Source organism: Oryzias melastigma, linkage group LG14 (genome assembly GCF_002922805.2).
Source record: "Oryzias melastigma strain HK-1 linkage group LG14, ASM292280v2, whole genome shotgun sequence".
Taxonomy (NCBI): domain Eukaryota; kingdom Metazoa; phylum Chordata; class Actinopteri; order Beloniformes; family Adrianichthyidae; genus Oryzias; species Oryzias melastigma.
Window position 1 is genome coordinate 8,802,905 of NC_050525.1, and position 22,651 is coordinate 8,825,555.

The 22,651-nt window shown below is 38.7% G+C and overlaps 1 protein-coding gene and 1 long non-coding RNA gene across 2 annotated transcripts in view; one reads left to right on the forward strand and one right to left on the reverse strand.

Annotated features, from left to right (window-relative positions):
• gabra3 (gamma-aminobutyric acid type A receptor subunit alpha3) overlaps nucleotides 1-1,321 on the reverse strand; it is a gene marked incomplete in the record, with an annotated part of 167,556 nt that extends 166,235 nt beyond the window's left edge. The window contains 1 exon segment of the mRNA XM_024266048.2: nucleotides 329-1,321.
• LOC112142585 lies at nucleotides 1-19,393 on the forward strand. The gene is made up of 3 exons (XR_002918612.2): nucleotides 1-293; nucleotides 8,980-9,147; nucleotides 19,170-19,393. It is a non-coding gene; the product is annotated as an uncharacterized LOC112142585 (long non-coding RNA).
• The last annotated feature ends 3,258 nt before the right edge of the window (nucleotides 19,394-22,651 follow it).

The following is a 22,651-nucleotide window of genomic DNA, read 5'->3' on the forward strand; positions in this document are numbered from 1 at the left end:
CCCGGTGTCGCATTGTGTTGCAGTTCGACACAAACAGAAGGTGAGACCCCGTTTTAACACCGCAATGTCACGCCGCCGGAAAATGCCCACGACTCTCGGACCTCGAGCGGCGGCGGCTTCAGTCACCGACGCAGGCGGGGAAGGCAGCGCCGCATCCCCGGCAGCCGCTGCACTTCAGCGGCGGAGACCTGTTAAGCCATCAATTCTACCGCGGTAGCGACACGGACAGCAGTTGTTGCATGTGTGAAGAGACGGGAGCCCACACATCATACATGAGACGAACAGGATCACAGGTGATTTAGAAAAAAAGAAAAAGACAGACTCTCACCGGCAGCTGCTGCGTTTCTGGCTGTTTTGTCTTCCGTCTCGGTTTCCTGAGAGTTAATTAGCTTCTGACGTTCAGTCCCAATGATTTCTCCCTCAACTGTTATTATCCACTTGGAAGGGATCTTTTTTTCTTTTTTCTTTCTTTCTTTCTTTCTTTTCTTTTCTCCTCTCAGTCGGGAAATAACGGGTAATTCGGCGTCCGCGCGCAAAGCTCTGCCCTCTTCAAACTAACCTTCCCGCCCCCTCCCTCTGCCCATCTCAGATTGGTGCTGGACAAGAGGGGGCAAACCCTGAACCCGGGGGGCTGCTGTGCAGGCGGTGATCTGTCACAGCTATCAAAGCCCACATGGGCATGTAGTGTTTGCTGTTAACCGACCAGCTTGTCAGGGATGCTCTGGAGGAGGAGGGAGGGAGGGAGGGGGTGGCAGGGGGTGAGAGCGTCTTGCACCCCCTCCCCATCCTCTCCCCCCGTCCTTGTGCGCTTGTGCACAACAGGGCGACAAACGGCGGGCCCCGTACTGAGGGATCCAGCGCGCTGACGCAGGAGCCCGGGGTTCAACCCCGGCTGGCAGGGATGCGCCGCCGCTGCTGACAGTGATAAAGTAATCTCATCTGAGTCATTGCGGTGGGAGGAAATAGGAGCTGATCATATATCCACCGCGCGACCTTGGGGTGGTGTTTGGCTCCACGGAGGGACTGGGGACAGGAAAAAATGAGAAGCTTCACCTCCTCGTCTCCAAACGCTCTCCTGTGGTGCCACCTCTCACCTCTGCGCACAGCAACAGCGAAAAGTACAAGAGCGCGGCGTTTATGTGCAGACTCCCAGGCGTGTTTGCGCACAGCGGCAGCAGCAGCGCCTGACCTGATTTTTGCTTCCCGCTATAGGATCTTGTCAAAAACAAACAAAATTATTGAGTTGAAATGCCTTTTGGGGATCGGGACTGGATTTCTCAAGTTAAATTGAACGGAATCTGACCTGACACTTCTGCCAGCTGCAAAAACATGAGGGATTTTTTGAGACAAAATATTACAGAAACATTCCAGGTGGAGTGGACACTGAAAACACCTTCTCTTATTTTAAGTTTTTTAAAGGAGCAACTTCACAATGAAAAACAGAACAAGCAAAGAAACATTGAAAGTGGGCAGATTTCACAGAAACAGCGCCAACCTTCATATACTGGATCAGAAAATATTAATTTTAACAAGTAAAAGTTTTTCTTATGAAAAACAACAGATTTTGGAGATGATATAAAACATATAAACCATTCAAGATATTAGTCAAATATATTGATTCTCGAAATGGATGCTGCAGTATCCTTTTGGACTTAAGACAGGATCCATGCACTTAAATCATATTTTGATCTACAGTTGTGCTCAAAAGTTTATATAAGAAATGCTGAATTCTGGACTATTTTTCATGAATCCAGAAATACGTTTGTTCACTCATGGTTAGTGGTTGGATTAAGCTGTTTATTGTTCTACAACAGTGATAACTCTTTCTTTAAATATAACAGAAACTTCCCAAATTACACAAATCAAAAGTGTACATACCCCAGTTCTTAATACCTTGGATTGCCTCCTTTTGCATCAATTACAACTTGAAGTTTCTTGTGATATTTTGTAGATGACGTTCTTTATTTTTCTCTCATTGTAAAGCTGCCTATTCTTTGTGGCAGAAAAACTCAAGTTTATTTAAATTCTTAGGCTGTCTTGCTTTGGGATCTCCCCAGAGTGGCTCAATAACATTTAAGTCAGGAGACTCTAGAACCTTCACCTTATTCTGTTGGATCCAATGATAGGTGGACTTGGCCTTGTGTTTTGGATTGTTGTTCCATGTGCATCCTCCCAGTTGAAGAGTGACGGTTTTCCTCCAGTATCTTCTACTGCATTCATCTTGCCATAAATTGTCCACCAAGTTTCCTGTGTCTTTGTAGCTCACACATCCCCAAACCATCAGTGATCCACCTCCGTGTCCCACAGTAGGAATAGTGTTATTTTCATCATAGATCTTGTTGACTCTTCTCCAAATGTAGCGTTTGTGGTTGTGGCCACATAGTTCAATCTTGTTGTATTTACTCCAAATAACTTTGGTCCAGAAGTTTGGAGGCTTGTCTTTTTGTTACTTGGCGAATTTTAAGTGAGCTATTTGTGACAAAGACTTTCTTCTGGCGATTCAATCATGAAGACCATTTTTCTTCAGGTGCTTCCTTATTGTACATCTCAAAACTTTTACACCGCACCGTTTTTTTAGAGAGTGCATGGATAACAAGTTATCTGAGGGAGTTTTTTTTTTTTTTGCACCACTAACAATTTGTTGTGTCAGAAATTTCTGACTGTGGTTTGGTTCCAATCAGAACCTCTCTCTTTCCACTTCCTGGTCCCAGTTTGAACACTGTTGACCTACGTTCTCGCTTCTTTGGATATCTTCTTATTTCCCTCTCCTGTCTTGTACAGGTTGGTTACCTTTCCCCGTAGATCCTTTGAGAGCACTTTAGGTTTCCAATGGCTCAGGATCCAGAAATGTCAGTGCAGCACTGGATGAAGGGTCTGTGGCAGCCAAGAAACTCCAAGACCTTTTGTGTACAGTGATTGATTACAGACAAACGAGTAACAGGTGAGGAGGTTACCTTTAGCAGCTATTCAAACCCTTCTCTATCAGCTCGTGTGCATGTTTTCATAACAAAGTCACTAGGGTATGTAAAGTTTTGAACAGGGTCATTAGGAAAGGTTTTTATTGTCAATGTGATTTTAAAAAGGGTAATTATTTTTTGACAATAAATCCCTGCACCCAACCACTACCTATGAGTGGAAAAAAAATGTTTGTGTTATTATTCATTCACTGTTCTATGAAAAATGACCAAGAAATCAGAATTTCTTTTAGGGTATTTAAACTTATGAGTACAACTGTTTTGTAAATGTGCTCCCAGTGGTCTTTTAATTATGATTGTGTCGTTTTTAGCTAAAAAAAAAACAAAACAGTTTTTTGGGACTTTATTTTCTCCAGAGCAGCAGAAGTTCACTAAGCTATGTTCACACTGTTCTTAGCAACTTACATTAAAGTGGCCACTTTCAGTGAAAAGTAAACATGCATCGTAAATGTGCATTTTAGGCTTCCACGTTCAAAACTCTAGCATTCATGTGTCACTACACAGGTTTGTACGACCATTTTGGGGCTCGAAGTGCAAAATGCATTAACTTTCAATGCATGTTAAAAGTTAAACCAGTTAAACTTTGACCAAACAAAGACTCAGATTTGGTAGTGACGTAATGGATGGAATCCCTTTTAATTTGAAAATGAAGGAGAAATGAATAATTGCACTTTGCGCCTGGCTGGAACTATATGACACCAAGTCTTTTGAATAGAGCTGTGAAAGACAAAGCCTGAAGCAAAGTTCACAACATTTGCACTGCTTCAATATTTAGCACCAAGCCTCTTCCAACTGTAGATGGCGGACAATTCAGTGGCAAAAAGAAGAAGTCCCTCCCTGCTTGTCTAGTGTGAACATCGTGGGCTAAATGTGCGCTCAAAAATGTACATTTATGAACATGGGTTACATGCCCTGGGTGAATACAGCATTAGGATTTTGCCTCTGAGTTGTGGGCGGGACTCTTGGCAAACTCCATTAACATTCCCTTCCCCATCCCTGGAAGCTCAGAGGAGAGAACTTGTGTCCCGCCTAGCCAATTTTCTGTGACATCATGTGAGCTCTTTTTCCGACTGATTTATTTATCTATTTATTTTTTATTTTATGTTTTTTATTTTATTTCATGGCAATTACTATTAAGAAATACTCAGAAAGGCAATTTTGAGCTCCATTTTCTTTATACATGTTCTCCATTACTAGAAAAATTCCACATAAACACAAAAAAATGGAGTTTTATTGGAGTTGGTCTTTAAAACTAATGCTAAAACAAGGAAAAACTGCTTTTTCATATTTGACGCTTGTATTTGCGTCTAAATCTGCATTTGCTGACACTGCTTGCATTAAGTTGTCCTTTTGTTTTTTCAAATCAATCAAGTTTATTTTAAGATTAGGACTGAGCACACATGCATCTCGATTTTCTGTCTTCTCCATAGGTCCTCTGTTGTCTCAGAGGACTCACGCTCTCCTCTAATAACTGTGAATGTAGCTCAGCTGTAATTCTGTGTGACCGGATGGGAAAGCTGCAGCCTGCATCATTTAGAGTTATGTTCTGACCATCAAGCCTTTTTTTAAAATGATCACCCAACCGAGCTTTGTCCTTTTATCTTTCACTAATCACGTATCTTGCTTTATTAGATTTAATCATTTCAGATTTTAGTTGATTTGAAGCCCAGTTAGTGCAGAAACTTAAGACTTTATTGCATCTTCTGGAACCCGGTTTTCTTCCTGCGATGCTCTGAAGCTTGTTGCTTCTCTTCCCTAATTGAGTTTTCCTGGAAGGATATTTTCTGGCTCTCGCAGAAGGTCTAAGGTTCATGGGGGACGGGCGGTGTGTTGCGCCGCTTTCATTTATCATTTTCATTTATTGTTCCATTGTGACGCCCTTTGAGACTGTAATTGTAATTAGGAGCTCTAATAAACTTGATTTGCTAACTGCTCCTGTGGCAAAAAGGGGGGAAGAGATATGGCGGCCTGTGCGGCAGACGCTGTGGAGCATGAGAAACAAATCCTCTGCGTGTCGGATGAAGATCCTAGGAGTGTTATTTCAAAGAAATCTTCAATGCAGACAAAAGCGTAAGCCTCTCTATTTAGTGTGAAGATTATTTATTTGTCTGTGTGCTGACTCACCACTTGTAAGAATCGTCTCCTTGCAAAGGTGAAAGTCTCCAGGCCTGACATTTCAGATCAGCTCTGCCTTTTTATTCCTCCGAAGTGCAGAAATTAAATCCAGTGTGGTGTGCCATTTCCAGCCGTTCTGCTGTCACAAAATGCCATCCAGTTAACTTCCTTTCAATAATTCCCGGGCCAGTGTAATCGTGTCCTCTAGCGAGTAATTATAAACTCAGGAAAACTGACACTCAGGTGTGTGTAATTCTCCTCTTCTTTTCTTGATTAGTTCCAGCTTCTGGGAGAAATGTTTGAGGAAAGAAGGATATGGAGAGGAAGGAGCATTCTTCATTTAAAAATGAATTTGACCAAATTTGTGGAATGTCAAAAGGGTAAAATAGGCACTATTTTAGTGTGTCATCCTTGGATTTGGGCTCTTGAAAATAATTTATTCTATTTTCATTTTCCTTAAAAAACCTTCAATTACTGTGTGGAGGTGGGGTTAACCATTAAAGAACCACCAGAAACCAAGAAATCTACTCAAAAGGATACAGCTTAATAACTTATTTATTGTCAAATTGATAAAATCAAATGATTAAGTTGCATCATTACACCCAAATTGTCTACATAAATATCTGTTCCTCCCACTAATGATTCAGTGGTTTAGTTTTAGATGATCACTTGAGAAATAAGCATAGTAACAAATTAAAACACATTTAATATAATTCATAACAAAGAAAGCATTGATAGGAAAGTCAAATGCTAATTTTGCTGTTATCAAAAGATTTTTATTCTTATAAAAGGAACATTTACTGTGCTGGTGTGTGGGCCGTATTTTACCTTAAAAGTGTAAGGGAGAACTTGCAGAAATGAACAGTGTGGTTAAAATGTCTAATACATTAATGAAACTGACAAATAAAAAGATCTAGAAAAAAAAATTAAAGTAACCTTTTTTTATGTAACAAAAGAAATAAAGGAAGATAAAAAATTTAACATTATGTAAAACTGCAAGTTGACTAAAAAACATAATCTAAGAAAAAGGTTTAAAAAAACAGCTGCAAATTTGCTTGCAAAAAAAAAAACAGTGAAAAAAAAGCATGTACGTTTTTTTTAATTTCAGTCATAAAAATGTTTACAAATAAGAAAAAAAATTGCCAGTCCAAAAAAACTTTTCCCTAATTTTTTTTTCTAAAAATTAAATTGGCAAAAAAATATATATACATAAATACTTATGAATCCGCACAAAACAACAAAACCCAAATGCAAATCTCTTTGCTGCTTTATAAAAGCACTTACTTCATGTGTTTGATTAGTAAAATGTTCTTTATTTTAAAACCTGAAATAAAGAAGCGAGGCTAAGAATAAGAATTATATGTGTTGATGTCAACATGTGCTTTTTGCAGTGGCCGGGACAGAATTTTTGAAAGTATACAGATTAAAAAGTAAAAAATATAAGTATAAATATAAGAAAGTGATTAAGTTACGTTTATTTGAAGAGTAACCCTGCACATACAAAATCCTGAAGTGGAACATATTTGGTGTATACTTCTACCTTCTTAGAAGGCTCAAAGTGGTTTACAGCCCCAGTCCCATTCATCCATTCACACACACATTCCCACAGTAATGGCGGCTCCACCGCCTAACACTGGCGCCAACCTATGAGAACCAAGAACAATGTGGAGTCCACTGTCTTGCCCGAAGACACTTCGACACATGGGCAGAGAAGGCAAGAACCAAGCCTACGATCTTCTAGAATGGCAGTCCAAAGATATTGGTTGAACGAAACACCAACATTTCTGAGGCTTGACTAGATAGGAGACCTTAGAGATCTATGGAGCTAAAACATTGATGGAATTGGGGTTCAGTATTGTTTTTTAGTTTAGTTGGAGAGAGTTCCTAGCGTGCCACAACTTCACACAAGAAATGTAATCTAATTATTCTGTCAGATTATGGAACTCAGGACCACTGAAAACAACTGCATGTCATCAGTGTAAAAAAGTGGTAACATACATTGTTACATTAAATGTTTACAAATCTTTCCAAGTGGGCTGATGTGCAATGAAAACAACAGTAGACCTAGGACTGATCCTTGAGGAACACCAGGCAAGAATGGAGTGGCTTCAGTTAGAACAGGGTTGCTCATTCCTGGTCCTCGAGATCTACCACCTTTTTTCAGATCTCCAAACCCTTCTACCTGCTGATTAGCTCAATCAAATCTGGAAAACAGACAGAGTGGTTGATCACAAGAACCAGGATTGAAAAGTCCTGAGTTAGAATGTCTAGAAAAACTCCCCTTTTGACAAAAAAAACACTTTAAAACCCAGCAGTACCATAGTTTGTTTCAAATCTGTTAAAAAGAAAATTATGACCATTTTACACTTTTTCTTTGTCAAAATTCAAACATTTGTATAAAAAAAAATGAAACAAATCCAGTATTAAAGATTGAAAACAAAGTTCTGCTTGAGATTAAACATTTATTTAAATCTGGTATACTGAACGCATTCTGTTGAGGAGACACAGCAGAGAGGAGATTGACTGACATGGTCAACAGCCAGTCAGGACACAGAACCCAGTGCAAGAAACAAAATTGCCCTGAAAAATATCAGCGAAACAGCAAGACCACAATAAGTAAACTGGGATAATGCGAGGGATCACTGTATTAATATTCATTTATTGGATTAAGCCTATTTTTCTCTACCACTGCTTTCACACCAGGTGCTGGGCTCAAAATCACATGTTTAGCCCATGGTGTTCACACTGTACTATCGTTAACTGATGCTAGCGCATGTCTGCCAACTACAGTCAGAAGCGGGTTGGTGCAAATTATGAAAGCGGTGGAAATCCTGGTAATCTTGCTCCAGGTTTTTTTCTTTCACAGCTCTATTCTGATATATAAAGGCTTGGTGTCATATAATTCCAGCCGGGCACAAAATGCAATTTCTCCTCAAAGATTAATTTTCAAATGATTGTCACTTGCATAAATTAAAAGGAATGCTATCCATACGTCGCTACCAAATCAGAGTCCCTGTTTTGTCAAAGCTCGACTGGGTTTAACTCTCAACAAGCGTTAAATGGCAGTGCAGTAGAGCCTTAAAATGGTCATAAAAACTTACAGAGACATGCTTAAATGCAAGAGTTTTGAATGTGGAAGCCTGAAAAGCGTATTTTCACATGTTTGCAAAGACTTTTCATTGGAAGTGACCACTTGAACTCACATTGCTGATTGCGTTCTGTCCTTGGCTTGAGAGGTTTCACATAAAGAAGAAAGGAAACTTTATTCTGGTGGTTTAAATCAAACACATTCTCACTACCAACTTTTAATATACAGATGTATTTTTCGGGCCCGCTCCATGTCACTTTTTGATATTTTGGGTGTCCCCAACTCGTTGTTTTTTGACATGTTTGATGTTCCTGTTGAATCAGCCCCAACCCCCGGGACCACGAAGCTGTACCAGTCCAAAAGCCCTTTGGTACCCAGCTGCAAACAGGGAAAAATGTAATCTGATTTTTTTCCTCCTTTTTATTTTCTGATTCTGAAGGAAGTCTTATTTTGGGAAACTAGGAAAATATGTCTGTATGTGACTAATTGGGAGTGAGAATGTGTTATATCTGTTATTGGTGCTTGATGTGTTCCTAAAATAAGTCATATTTGTGCTAACAGTCAGTTCATTATCAATGGAAAAATGTCTGCGTAGTTGCTGTCTTCAGCTTGTACTCAACACATTAGGGTTGTCGGGGTTGATAAATAAATGCAGAATGATTGGTGAACTTTATGCTCATGGTTGCATAAAGACGCGGTAGCACGTACTCTGTGATGACTGAAATGTGACCGTTAACTGCCATGAGGCTTCATTGAAGCTGTCAGCTCCTCATTGAAGACATTGGCCCTTCTGTCATCCAGCTGCTGTGCTCCAGGGCTCATCGTGTGGTTCTCCTCACCATCACAGTCACTTCAGCGTGGTTTCCGTGGACCATTCCCTCAAAATGGCGCCACTTCCCAGCATCAAAGAGCTGCTCTTGAACTTTGCAGGGACTGACAGGGACAAAAAGCGGAATCTAAAGTTGTACAGTAAGTAGCCTGAAACAGCTGCATAAACATTTCCACTGCAGGAGCGTAATGCTTGTGACTGAAATGCGAATGTTTGCCAGAGGGACAAACACAGCATCCCGATGCGGCGTGACGCTTTAGCGGGACTTAGGGTTTACAGCGAAAGTGCTGAGGTCATCACATTAGGATGAAGCAACACAAATCACTGTCAAGGCTGCAATTAATTGGAAACCATCGTGGCTTGTTATACCATCCATCAAAGCTTCTGCTTTCCAATCTGCTGTCTCCTGAAATGCTCCTGTTGACAAATGTGTTATTGTAAACCAAAAATAACTCACTTCTATCGATGTTCAGATAATCGCCATTTCAAAAACAAGCCACTGTTTGCTGCCTCTCCGCTGTGCGCCCATCCATGCCTTCAGCACGTTTCCCTACAACACAAATTATTACATTATATTTACAGTTGATTGGACTCAGCTGCTCCTTCATATGGTTCATATAGTTTGAGTTTTCCAGCTTTATTGAGTACGCTGTTTGTGCTGGGGTGGTTTTTAAATGGATAATGAGACCACTTCGAGCATGTGGTTCATGCAAATGGGATCCCCTGAAAGACTCAGCAGCAATGTGAATTCAGACCATTTAGCTCAAAATAATCCCAGATGGGAACGTGGCCTTCTGCACACGTAGATGTGTGGCTGATGTGAGGTCCTCATGGCCCAAATGTTCAACGCTGCTGCAGATCAGTAAGCTCCATTTTTTTTTCTCCTGACTTCATTGTTTTGCAATAAAAACAATAAAAACTCTTTGCATTTTGTCAATAGCCCAGTTCATCTCCAGTACGTGATTAGATAGCTGGACTGAATGCTAATAACATAGTTGGATGAAGTCCCTGTGCAGTCATCCCCAGATGTGTACGTACACAACGGCCCCCTCGGGATTTCCTGTGAGCAGAGCTCGTTTCAGTGCCATGCTGTGGCCTATTTGACTGTGGAGCACAAAAGAGTGGGCTACACTGAAAAATGGGCCTCCGGAGAATTCACAACTGAGCTATTTGATCAGACTGACACAGGTTCCCAGAAGACTTTTTGTGCTGTTTATTTCACAAATAAGCCCACTAATTTATGCTGTGTGGCTTTGGACCAACTCACATTTTTGACATGCACATGGACACGTCTAGCTTTGAAATAACTGCCAGTATGAGCAGGACAATAAAATTTGTGCAACAGCTTGTTTTGCAAATTATACATCTAGTTTCAATCGTTGTGCTTGAATCAAAAGAAGACTCCAAACTTTTAACAGAAAAAACGGGACTGCATAAAATATTTTTGATTCTTTTAAGTGTATTTATTCCCATTTTCCGCATGAAATGACATCACAGAACTAAATATGGTCAATCCAGTCAACCAATATGTTTAGAATTGTTCTAGTATTGGACAATTTATCACTGGTAAATTGGAGTAATCCAACTTGAGACTAAGACATTTCTTTTGAACAGAGCTTCACTGTGGAAATTGAGGGATCAGTCCTAGACTGAGACTGTGTCCGAACACTTTCACCATTCCCTAACCCCTAACAGACTACGCAGTGCAGGACTACTGAGTGCCCTCTAATGCATTTGAGGCACATGCTCACTACTTTTTCTTTTTTTTTAAAGGGCACTTATGATATTACCCATTTGCCAAAGAAAAACAATTTAAAAATATGAACACTTTACAAAGACTATTTATGTGTTCTAATGATGGAAATTTGAATGATTTATACAAAATGCATTGAAACACTTTTTTTAAATGACTCATCATTCAAATGCGACGGACACAACTTTTGACTTTTCCAAGCCAAACCCCAAGTGGTTTATGTTCACGTCTCACATGAAGTCCTAAATTCAACCTGAGTGGAGTTTAAAAGTAAAATCAAACCTATTTCAAAATGTTTTCTTATTCTTGTAGTTGTGCACAAATTAGTTGTGCAACTGATTTTAGGATTACAATATCTGCTTCACATGTGGATTAATCGGAAATACACTGTGGATTAGTGATTAGCACCTTCGTCTCACAGTGCAAAGACCTTGGTTTATGTTTGCACGTTCTCCTGGTGCATGTTGGGTTTACTCCGGGCCCTCTGGTTTCCTCCTACAGTCTAAAAACAGGCTTCATAGATTCATTAGCTGCATTTAGATGAGCAAAATGTCCTTGATTGGATCAAAGATAAGTTTAGAATAGAACTATGCAAATGAGCCCTGAAAAACTTTCCAATTGTAGCAAACATTTCCATGCACCACAAGTTTGATCGGAATAAATAATTTTGACAGGCGCGCATGTATGCACTCACAGACATGAAAGGTTTGAGTCCAGCTCTCTGCTCAGAGAAACAGATCCCTCGTGGAGAGCAGCTGGTCGGTCCTGTTCGCGCTCCGAAGACTTCTCTGGAGCGCCACACCCTCTGCATGACGTAAAATTTAGCACACTGATGACACACGATCGGAATGGATTGTTTACATGCACCACGATCGGATCAACAATCGGTATAACCCATCCATCTCCATTGGAGGGAAATTTGGATCTGAATGAGTCTGATCGGGCCAGAGTATTCCAAATGGTATGTTTACATAACACATTTTTATTCTGATCAGGCATTTATTCCGTTTACTTGTGGCCATGTAAACATTTTGTTTACTGATGACTAAACGATGACGTCTACTCACTGTTACGGACAGTGAGTAGTCGTCATCAAAATCTGCTCTAGATATGTGGCCGGCTTCTTGACTTTTCACTTGATTTCTAGAACTCCTCCTTGATGTCCTCCACCTGAGAGAACGCTCCTATGGTCTGTTGTGTAGGATTAGATCTTAATATCCATGAATAAATGGCACCAATAAGACACTGTGGCATGGTGACATCCTTTGGGTTTTCAAGTGGGCACCCTCCTTCTTAGATGTTTCGCTGATAGGCCCACAACACCTCCAGAGGGTTCAGCAGTGAATCCCAGTGTACCATCTGCCCCATCTGCCACCAGACATTTGGAGGCCCAGGTCAGGTGTATCCTCTTAATCCACAGCCACTGACTCCCCTTCTCAGCAGCCCTGGAGAGATCTTTAATTGCCTGCCTTTGAACCTTCCCTCACACGCCCATCTCCCTGAGATGCCTGGAGGTTGAGGTGGCCACAAATCCCTTACAGCCTACTTCCTCTGGCCGAACCTTTACACACCAGCCTTGTTCTCTGGCGTCTGCTGGTTAGCATACCTCATCATCTTTCGTTCATAGGTCTCCTCTACTGCACCCTCCAAGGGTACTGTAAGCTCTATGATGTAGGCGAGCTTATGCAAGGATGACCACAGTACTAGGTCTGGTCGCATGATGGTGGATGCTATCTCTGGTGGAAAGCAGAGTTTTTTGTCCAGATCTGCAAGCATCTTCCAGTCTCGTACTTATCCCAGCGGTCCAATGTCAGCTAAACTGGTGGGGTTGTAGGTGGCTTGGCCCTCACGGACAAAGGATGTTAGCTGCCGATGAGATGAAGATTGAGGAACGGCGTTCACGCTTGTTCTTTGTCTTTCCAGTACTGTTGCATGACACCTTAGCACCAGGTTGTGTCGCCAGGTGTAACGGCCTTGACTGAGGCTAGTCTTGCATCCCACCAAGATGTGCTTCAGTGTTGCTGGGTTTTGACATAGAGAGCATGTGGGGTCTTTGCCATACCACTGGCTTATGTTTGCAGGAGAAGTTAAGACGTCATAGGTAGCCCATCTCCATCTCCCACAGATTTTTCCAGGAGAGCTTCCTCCTCTCCACTCCTTCCCACCCCATCCACTGCCCTTGCTTTACCTGTGCCACGGCTTGGGCGCACCTTCCTGCTTCTTCTTCCCGGCGTATCTCTTGGATCACCATTTTGCGTCTCTCAGCAGGGTTGGCCTTTCCCCAGGAGGGTGTGCTAGTAGAGAGACCAAGGCCACTCTTCACCTCCTGCACCCATCCCTCAATGTCTTTGTGTCTGAGTGCTGCCGTGGCCTGTTCAGTTGCTTCCTTTGGGTGCTCAGCCTCTTCAAACTTGCCTCTGAGGCAGTGAGTTGTTGGCTTATCCCCCTTCTGAGTTATTACTCTTTCAGGATTCAAAGTTCAGGAGACATTCTGACATACAAATTTTTTATTTTCTGATTCCTGAGATTTCAGGGATTTAGTACATTCAGAAAACTTCCAAACCAAAAAAACTTAAGAGACCTTTTTGATGGTAGTTGTGTTAAGATGGTGCTCCTAAAAACCAAATCCCATAAAAAAAGTGTTTTTAATATGTTCCTGAGGTATTTTTTGATGATGGAGGAGACATGTAAGAAGTATTAAACTTTAATTTTGATAAAATTCTGTTTAGAAAAAGCTATTGTTGCTGTGATGTAGAAGCCACACTGAGCAGGCCCCAAGCTCCCCTCTCTGCTCAGCAGTTACCCACCTTTACAGCTTTAAAGCCCTTGTGTATTTTTCCATAAATGATCTATATGAAGAAGCATTTATGTGGATTTTTTTTTCAATAAAGGTTTAAATCTTCAGCTTTTAAAGTGCTGAGTCAATTTAACTCTCCGTCCTGTGAGGAGTGGGCTGATTCTTATCTTAAGCTTTAAGCTGGTGCAGAATGCAGCAAATCAGAGACTGTTCTGGATGTTCACTGCTGAAGAGGGTCAAAAAGGAAAATATATATATATTTATATATCAGCACTCTGACATCTCAGTTGAGTTCTGTTCTGACTCTGCAGCAAAGTCCATGTTTTCTTCTTCTGCACCTTTATGAGTAAAACACTTATATATGTATGATTTTTCCTGATTCATGGCAAAATTCTAAATATTTCAGTGTTTAAAAAACAAAGCTAGACATTTTTTTGGATACAATTCAGATTTCGTTAAACCTTATTGAACTTCCGAATTGTCTATACTGTAGCAATTTTACTGAAAAAATATTAAAACATCTTTAACCAATCATCAATCAGGTTGCAAATAAAAAGAGGATTTATTATTTAAGTAAAAATGTTACTGCAAAGAAATAAAAATGTGTTATTTTGTAAATTATTTAGTTTAAAGGTGATTTTAAAAGACAATTGAACTAATGACAAAAATATATTTATTTGGTTAAATCTGTTTTAGTGAAGGAAAACATGAAATGAAACAAATTTAAAAAATCAGATTAAATGGTGAAGACAGGATATATGTGGAGAAAAACAAAGAAAAGTCAATGCAGTCTCCAATTTACTGTGTTCTTAATAATATATTAAAAACTGACAGAAGTGTTTTCAGGCAACAACAAAACAAAAATAATTAAAAAAAAGAAAAACATTTTTTTTTTTGCTTCAAAGTTGGAAATTATTACAATTATTTTGAATCTTAACATCTGCAAAAAAACAGGAAACAACTTCTTCACTGAAACAAGTTCCTTTTATTTGAAACAGAGTTTGAAAACCACATAAAGCATGGGTGCCCAAAGTGGGGCCCGCGTGCCAAATTAGGCCCGCCAAAGGTTATCCTTTGGTCCACCATTGCTTCTCTATGGTGTTCCAAAACTCTACGGCTGTAATACACTTTTTGCCTCCAGGCCGTGCTGTTAGAATTTTTTTTGTCTGCAGCTATGGGTGAAATAGCCCACAGTGAGTCAGTCCTGGGCTTTTTTTGTGTTAGAAATTGCCAAGAATAAGAAGAAAATGTCTGTCTACAAAGGACTCCATGAAAAAACTCAAGAAAATTCAGAACTCAGACAAAAAATCAGCCAGCTGGAGAAAATCCAGGAGGAGACCCTAAAACAGATGATGGCACAGCAGGAAGAGGAGAGACTGCAGTGGCAAACAGAAAAGTCCACCTTTCTCCAAGAGTTCAAAAAGCTTGTCCAGGAAAAGGATGGCCAAATTAGGAAGTCTGAAGAGGACCACCACAAAACACTTGACCAACTCCATCAGGAGATGGACAAGCTAAAAGAAATGAATCAGGAACATTCAAGCCTCACCTGCCAAATCAGGGACCTGGAAGCATCTTTCTGGAGAGAAAAGGTGAAAACCAATGAAGCCAACAGCAGCTTAGCCCAGCAGATGGGAGAGTCCGCTAAGTTAAAGGCTGAATTGGTCCAAACAAAGAACCACCTCCAGAACCAGAAGCTGCTGTGTGAAAAATTAAAGAACAGACTCCTAAAAGACCAACAAAAGACAACAGCAAAGATCCGAGATGCCTTAACAGAGACAGAGAAACAGCAGGCAGAGGACCACCAGAACCAAGAAATCTCTCAACCAGAAGAGGTCATCAAGGGAAAGGATGACCAAGTCAACCTCTACCAAGACGTCTTCATGGCAAAACTTGCACAATTCCAAGAGGAGGCAGACAGTGTCAAAGAAAAGTTTATTCAAAGGTCTTGAAATAAAGATTAGGAATTCTGACCACGATTGACGGGAAAACCTCTCGCTTCCTAGAATCCTCCTCTTTGTCTCTTTCTGAACTCGTTCCTGTTTTTTTTTTTGGCCTTTTTTGAATTTTTTTTTTTTGCCTTCTATTTTATGGACTTGACTCAAGAGAGACCCTATCATAAGAAACTGCTCATGTTTTTTATACCATAAGTTATCAGTTTTTTTGTACTTGCTCTTTGGTTTTTAGATGTGGAAAAGTTTTAAAAAGGTGCCTATACCAGCAAAAAACAAACGCCAGTTAACGAACACACGAACAAACACAAGAACGCATGAACGAATGAACAAAACATATGTTCATTTGATCGTGCGTCCGTTTGTTCGGAGGTAATGCAACCACAAGGGAACACAATCCGGTGCTCCTTTGTGCTGGTCCCAAGTCCGGATAAATGCAGAGGGTTGTGTGAAAGTAAAAACAAACTGAACATGTCAACCAGTAGATATGAAAATGAAGGCAGAGAGGTGTACACACAAACTCACATTTATGTGCTCTGGTAAAAATTGACCTATTTTTATGTGTGGAAACACAAACATATCCATATATCCATACATATGCTTACACATCCATATATAAGCAGATACATAAACAGTCAAAATTAAGGGCATTAGGAGGACGACAGTTGTCTAAAGATGTAAAAAATGCTATTCAAACATAGTTGCCACTCCCATCCATCTTTTGAAAAAACATCTATATTTATTTATGGTTGGGCAGTCAGGTATTCCATCATGTAGAATTATTTTGTATTATTATTTTTTAATGTCCGAAATTTAAATGAAAATATCTCAAAATGAGGATTTTCACAACAAGATGCCACGCACCAGATGCAGCAGTAATCAGTAAATTTTAGGTAATATCAGAGAATGTTGTACGAATGTTGCTAAAAGTTGGATTTTTTTTTTTTTTTTGGTCCTCGTAAAAACATGATTGTTGATTAAAAATTTCTAAAAATGCACCAGTAACAGGTTGGAATAGAACTCCTCGTAAACAGAACATTAGTTCCAGTCTGCATGTGAGCCCATAGTTTATCTTAGAATCTTTCTTCGGTTAAAAATGTAATATGTCTGGAGTTAAAATTAGGGCTGTCAAATTATCGCCTTAGTTGCGATTTATAATTACAGACATTTTATCTTATTATTTTGTTCATACTGTGTCATTCTCTGGCTTTGGTGAAGTCCGTACATGTCTGATAAAGCACACCTGGAAGAGCTTATACCATGGTCATTTACAAAATAAATAAATACTGTTATATTTTTAAGTTTAAATCCTTTTTCACACAAAGCAAACTATTTTAAAGGAAGCGCAGCATGTTGTCATGGCAGCAGCTCCAGCATGCGCACGGACCGTGCTGTGTTCTCGCTCTGTCCTCTGAGAGAAGTGATCATCACGAGAAAATAAACAAAGCATCAGTTTATAAATGTTTTCAGACACTTTTGAAACTGAACATCTTTTCCTCCAATTAACACCAACAGTTCGGAAATAATTTATTTGCTGTTTAGTTATATACTTCAACACCCAGTAGAGAACAAACCAAGGCTTTGAGCACAATGTGAGACTGAATTCCCTCTGTTTTTTTATTGCAATATTAACATGTTAGAAACAAAATTTGTAAAGATTTTCAAAAACCATCCATCCATCCAGAATGGACTGTACCTCTTTTGCGGTATAGGATTGCTGAAGACTATTCCAGCTACCATAGAGTGAAGGCGAGATACGCCCCGATAAGTTCGCCTGTCTGCTGTGGGACCACACAACTACACGCATGTACACTTGAAGACAATTTAGAGTAATAAATTAACCTATAAAGCATGCCTTTGGACTTTTTTGAGGAAACCGGAGTTCGAAGCCACGCAAGCACAGGCAGAAAATGCAAACTCCACACAGAAAGAACCCAGCGGAGACTCAAACCAGGACCTTCTCGCTGTGAGGGGGGAAAACGCTAACCACTATGCCACCGTGAAACCCTCAGCCTATGAGAAAAAATATTGTACATCAACAAAAAAAAAAAAGTCTGGATTTCCTTAAAGATTTTTTTTTAATGCAGTAAGTGTGTTTGTGCTCTCAAGGCTGTAAGGTACAAGGCTGTGGGGCCATGTCACAAATGGTCAACCTCTGATTTGAAAGTTGCAGGTTTGATTCCTTGTGTCAAAGTATCCTTGGGCAAAGCACAGAACCCCACATTGCTTCTCGTGGCTGGAACACAAATGTGCCCTTTGTGGGATCAGTAAAATTCTATTCTATTCTAATGAGAATAGAAACGTGATAAATCATCCCATCCATCCCTGAACAAGTTGTAAAGTATTGTGATTTTTTTTTTTAAATAGATGTTTTAGAAACATCAACAGGTCTATAGAAGATGGAAAAAGTACTCACTTCTATCATTGTGATTGGTTTGACTAGGGATCTGTCTATGACTGACCCTTTGAATTTGTTAAAAAAAATGTTTTTGTTGATTTACAGAGGAAAACATGTGTCCATGCAGGCAAACACAAAGTCTGAAGGGCTGGAAAACAACTTATCATGGCTGTGTCTTTATGTCACTTTGATCAATACAAAGCATGAACACTGTGGCTTTTGTTCCCTCAGATGAGCACAAATCTGCTGTAGAAACATACAATGTGTATTCAGTACTTTAAAGTAAAATCTGACTCTACTGAAGGTAAAAAATATCCTCCAAGCTCTTAATACTTTTGCTAACCTCCTAAGGGGTCCGATTGCTGTTGGAAAGTTTTACACAATTTCTTTGTCATTGTTTTTTTTTTTTTACACAAACACTGTTTTCTTCATGGGTGGTGCTTGTGAGGTGTTCAGTGGTCTGCAGTTAAGTCAGCCAGACAATGCCAGAACTCATTCTGCACCAAACACACCGCCGTGGTCAGAGCATCTCGCTGGTCATTTGTTGTTGTGACAGCCACTGAAGAAAACTGTCTGTACACACAAAAAAACAATAACAACAAAGGTGCTGTCCCTTTCTGTGCTCAAATAGTGAGACCTTTGGGGGGAATGTATGGAGACAGAGCGGAATGCAGAATCACATCTTCAAACATGCCGTTCTTCCTGCGTCACCGCCATGGCGGAGGACATGAAAGGTCAGGCCTCAGTGTAAAGTGCACTGAAAACAGATTGAAGGCTGGAAACAAACAACCATCACTGCAGACTATTAGTGAGAAGAGAACAAAAGCATCTTTTGAAAATGAGATGAACTGAGCTTTCACAAATGAGTCACAGGTTGAAAAACGATGACAAAATGCAGGATTTTCTTAAACCTAAATGGCAAAATGTCATAAACTCACAAAACTACAAAGTGTTGGCACAAAAAAACTAAACATAATTGTTAAAACACAAACCAAAACAGAACCAAAACCAACTTCAACAAACAAAATGACCTGAAAGCAAAAAACTTCAGTAAAGTTTCTATCTGGCTGATGAAAGAGCAAAAACGTACATATTGTAATTCACAACACTGTCTTAGATTAACATAAAACAATTCATCAATTTAACAAAAGTAAAATTTCCTCAAAAGAAACTAATTAATACAAATAAGTATTAAAAGTTTAGCTCCATAAATTCATTTAAATACAAATGACTTACCCCAGTCTCCTCTTTTCTTCTGTCTGCAGTGGGAGCTCCAGCCGTGAGCTTCAGCTGAAGAAGCAGCTGCTGCTTCATCTCTCCTCTTAGACCAAGATTGATGGAAATCAAAGTTCACAGATAACTCAAAGGAAATTAAATGAAAAAATAATAAAAATGACAAAAAACATTTTCAGAAAATTAATCACGGAAATTTACAAGAAAAAAGTCATACATTTAGCCTACGACTCTTAAAGTAAAAAAAAAAATGACTTTATTCTCGTAATTTAACAATTATGACTTTTTTTCTTGTAAATTTACAAGATTTAAAGTTGTACTTTAAAAAAAAACGTTTTTAAACTTACCCTAATACTCTGTCGTGTTTATTCCCTAACCACTCATAAATATTTTTGCATCTTAAAATAATGTCAACGTATCATAATTGATCTTTTCTGTATCTCGTTAAAACATTTTATTGCAAAAATTTCTTTGTGGATTTCATCAAAGAGCTTAAAAACATCTTAATCTACAGAAAAGTTGCATTTTCTGCCAATTCTTTGATATAGTTGCCTTTACAGGGTTAATATACTAAAAAACTGATTAAAACTAATTCTGTGAGTGCATATCTGTTGAAGAGGTTCTATTCTTTCATTTAATTTTAATCACCTTGCTCGTTTGTTATACACTTTGTTATACAAACACATGTTTCTGTAATTGTTTCAGAAAGGTTGACCTATGGTCAGCTGTAAAAGTAACAGTGCTGAAATTTACTTTATTTTAAATCTATTAATTTTTCCCTAAATATAGGTACAAGATCAACTTTTTTTGTACAGTCAAGACTTGTTTCAGATTTACAAATCAAAACCTCCCACTGAAAGTGAAAAGATTTCGTAAAATGTCTTTCATGCAGTTTCTTGTTCTTGTCACTGCATTTTTGAGCTTGTTGAAAACATTTGCATCAAACAGTAGACATCCAAGTTGTTGTCAACCCCAGCTTTGACAGTATTTCATTTCTGTGAGACGGGAAGCGGGACAACTTTGTAAAGGTTTTCACATCTGTAACACAAATTTGCTTACATTTGAAGATTGGGAAATAAAGGGCAACCAGATTTCACATAAAAATAAAAACCTGCAGAGAAGACTTATAATGTTTGCCTCAGACTTTTTAAGTACATTTGCACATAATCAATTTAATCCAGTTGATCTTAATAATGTTTATTAATTCTCTCAATTTATGTATTATGTAGTTAGTTTAAAACCCTCTTGACAGGATTTAATGTAAAAAAAAAATACAAAACACATTTATTTTATTACATATTTTGATATCTGTTTTATGTAGTGGCTTGCTCATGCATTAATAAAAGAAAAACTACTTTTCCTCACAGGTATTGACAAGAGTTGGAAACTTTATTTGAGGCATGCTGGGAAACTTTGCAGTGCCTCACAGGGGCATAAGCCCAAAACTTTCCAGTGGTTTGCGGGCATTTAAAGTCTCTCTGTCTCAGCTGCATCTTCTCAATTAAGCAGCAGCAGCTACATAAATTAATGACTTGATGAATAATGCATCCCTAATGTTCACAGTAGAGGGAGGAAATGCAGCTGAAGTTTGGCTCTGGAAGATTCGAAACAATGATTTACTGACAGCACTAATACACTTTTCTAGACATTTGTGAGGAGTTATTATATCTAGTTGAGGATTCTGGGTAAAATGATATTTAGAAGCATGATAATTGCAAAAACACATTTGTTTGACCCCTGCCCAGAATGTTGAAGTGATGAAGATACACATACCATTTTAAAAAGACTTAATTTTGACTGATTTTATGTGATGATTATCATTGTTTTTATTGTTTAGCAAAAGCTGAGAACTAAATGGTTTTTTTTATAAAGTAATTCTGATTTTTTTGAAATCCTGTTTTTTGTGTTTTTTTTATGAACTGGAACCCCAATTTATTAAAAAATAACCCAATATTCTATAAAAGTTACATTTTTGAATGGAATTATGGAAATGAATAAACTTCTGTAATATTCTGTTATTTTGGAAAGGGTTTGTCTACATGTATGTATGTCTGTGTGTAGAACATTTTGTACGTCTGTCTTCTTATTTGACATGACATATGTAAAGCTTTCATGGACTTCATCTACAACTTCTTCCAACAACTTTATTACTCAGTGGAGTTCTTTGTTGGAGCCTGAAAATTCTTCACCCACATCTCGAAGAACTTTCCAGTATGTGCTTTAAAGGGTTTGCAGTTGTGAGAATGTTCTCATCAACTATTTTCTTTCAAAATTTCAGAGATTCTTCTACAGCACTATAGTGAAACCAGATTTGGATTCTAGATTTTTCTGTGAAGAGTTGAACTTAAAGAGCATCGGTACTACAAACATTCAGTGCTAAATTACAGCAATAATAGTATAGTTTGTTTTCCTTCTTTATTCTCTATCAAAAAAATGTAATTGTATAAGCTTTTAGATTTGTATGCAAAGCAGGTTAAATATTCCACATTTGCAATTGTTTTAAAGATCAATTTCTTTAAAGATTTTTCTCTAAAGCATTTTTAAATGCTATATGAGGCAATTTTGATCTTTATTGCATAAATCTTTACAACAGCTTCTTGTTTAAAGTTCCATGTCAATTGAGAAGTATTCATTGTACTTTCTAACATCAGTTTCAGTCAATGTCTTCTCTGTGTTGAAGGGAAGTCTCTTCTTTGTAGTTACAACAGAACTTTACACTTCATGCTGCTCACCTCTTTATTAGTTCACTTCTTCACACAAACACACATGTTTGGGGAGTTTTGGAAACACACAGAGCAACAATGATTTCTTCTGCAGTGAAGGATTTCACTCTTACACTTCTTGTTAGACATATAGTAAGTAGCATAGTAAAAATGAAAAAAATAAAACAATGTTATTAAACTTAAGAGTTCTTGTTTTTCAAACCATAATTTTATCACACTCACGGCTACTCTCTTCAAGTGGACCTGATTACAGGCAAGATGGCGGCTGAAAATCATTAGCCAGAAACGGAAATTCTTCCACAAAATTTCAGAGTTGTAGCCACTTCGATTAAAACTTTTCAATTTGAATAAACGGTTTAGTGTTCAGGATTATTCAATTTCAAAAAGGATATTAACAAAGTGTTCAGATTTGTAAAACTTTTAAGACTTTTACATTAGAGATGTAGCTTATGACCAGTGTTGACGTTTGACCGCAGTTAACTTCAACTCTTTACGCGATCAACGTGAATTAGCTTTTTCTGTTGCGCAAAAAAGCAGCTTTGGGCAGGAATATAACATTTTATATCAGTAATGTGTTGCATATCGGTGAAAAACTGCTTTAAAGTCTTGCTTACCAGAGGAAAGTCGCTTTCCTCTGCAGATCAGCTAATTCACGTTGATCGTGTAAAGTGTTACGGTGCGTCAAAGAGCATTAGAGGGTTGTACAGAGGTGTAAAAGGTTCAAAGATTAAAAATAAAAAAATGAAATGAATAGCTACTTATTAGTCTTTTTTAACCAAAAACGAGGGTAT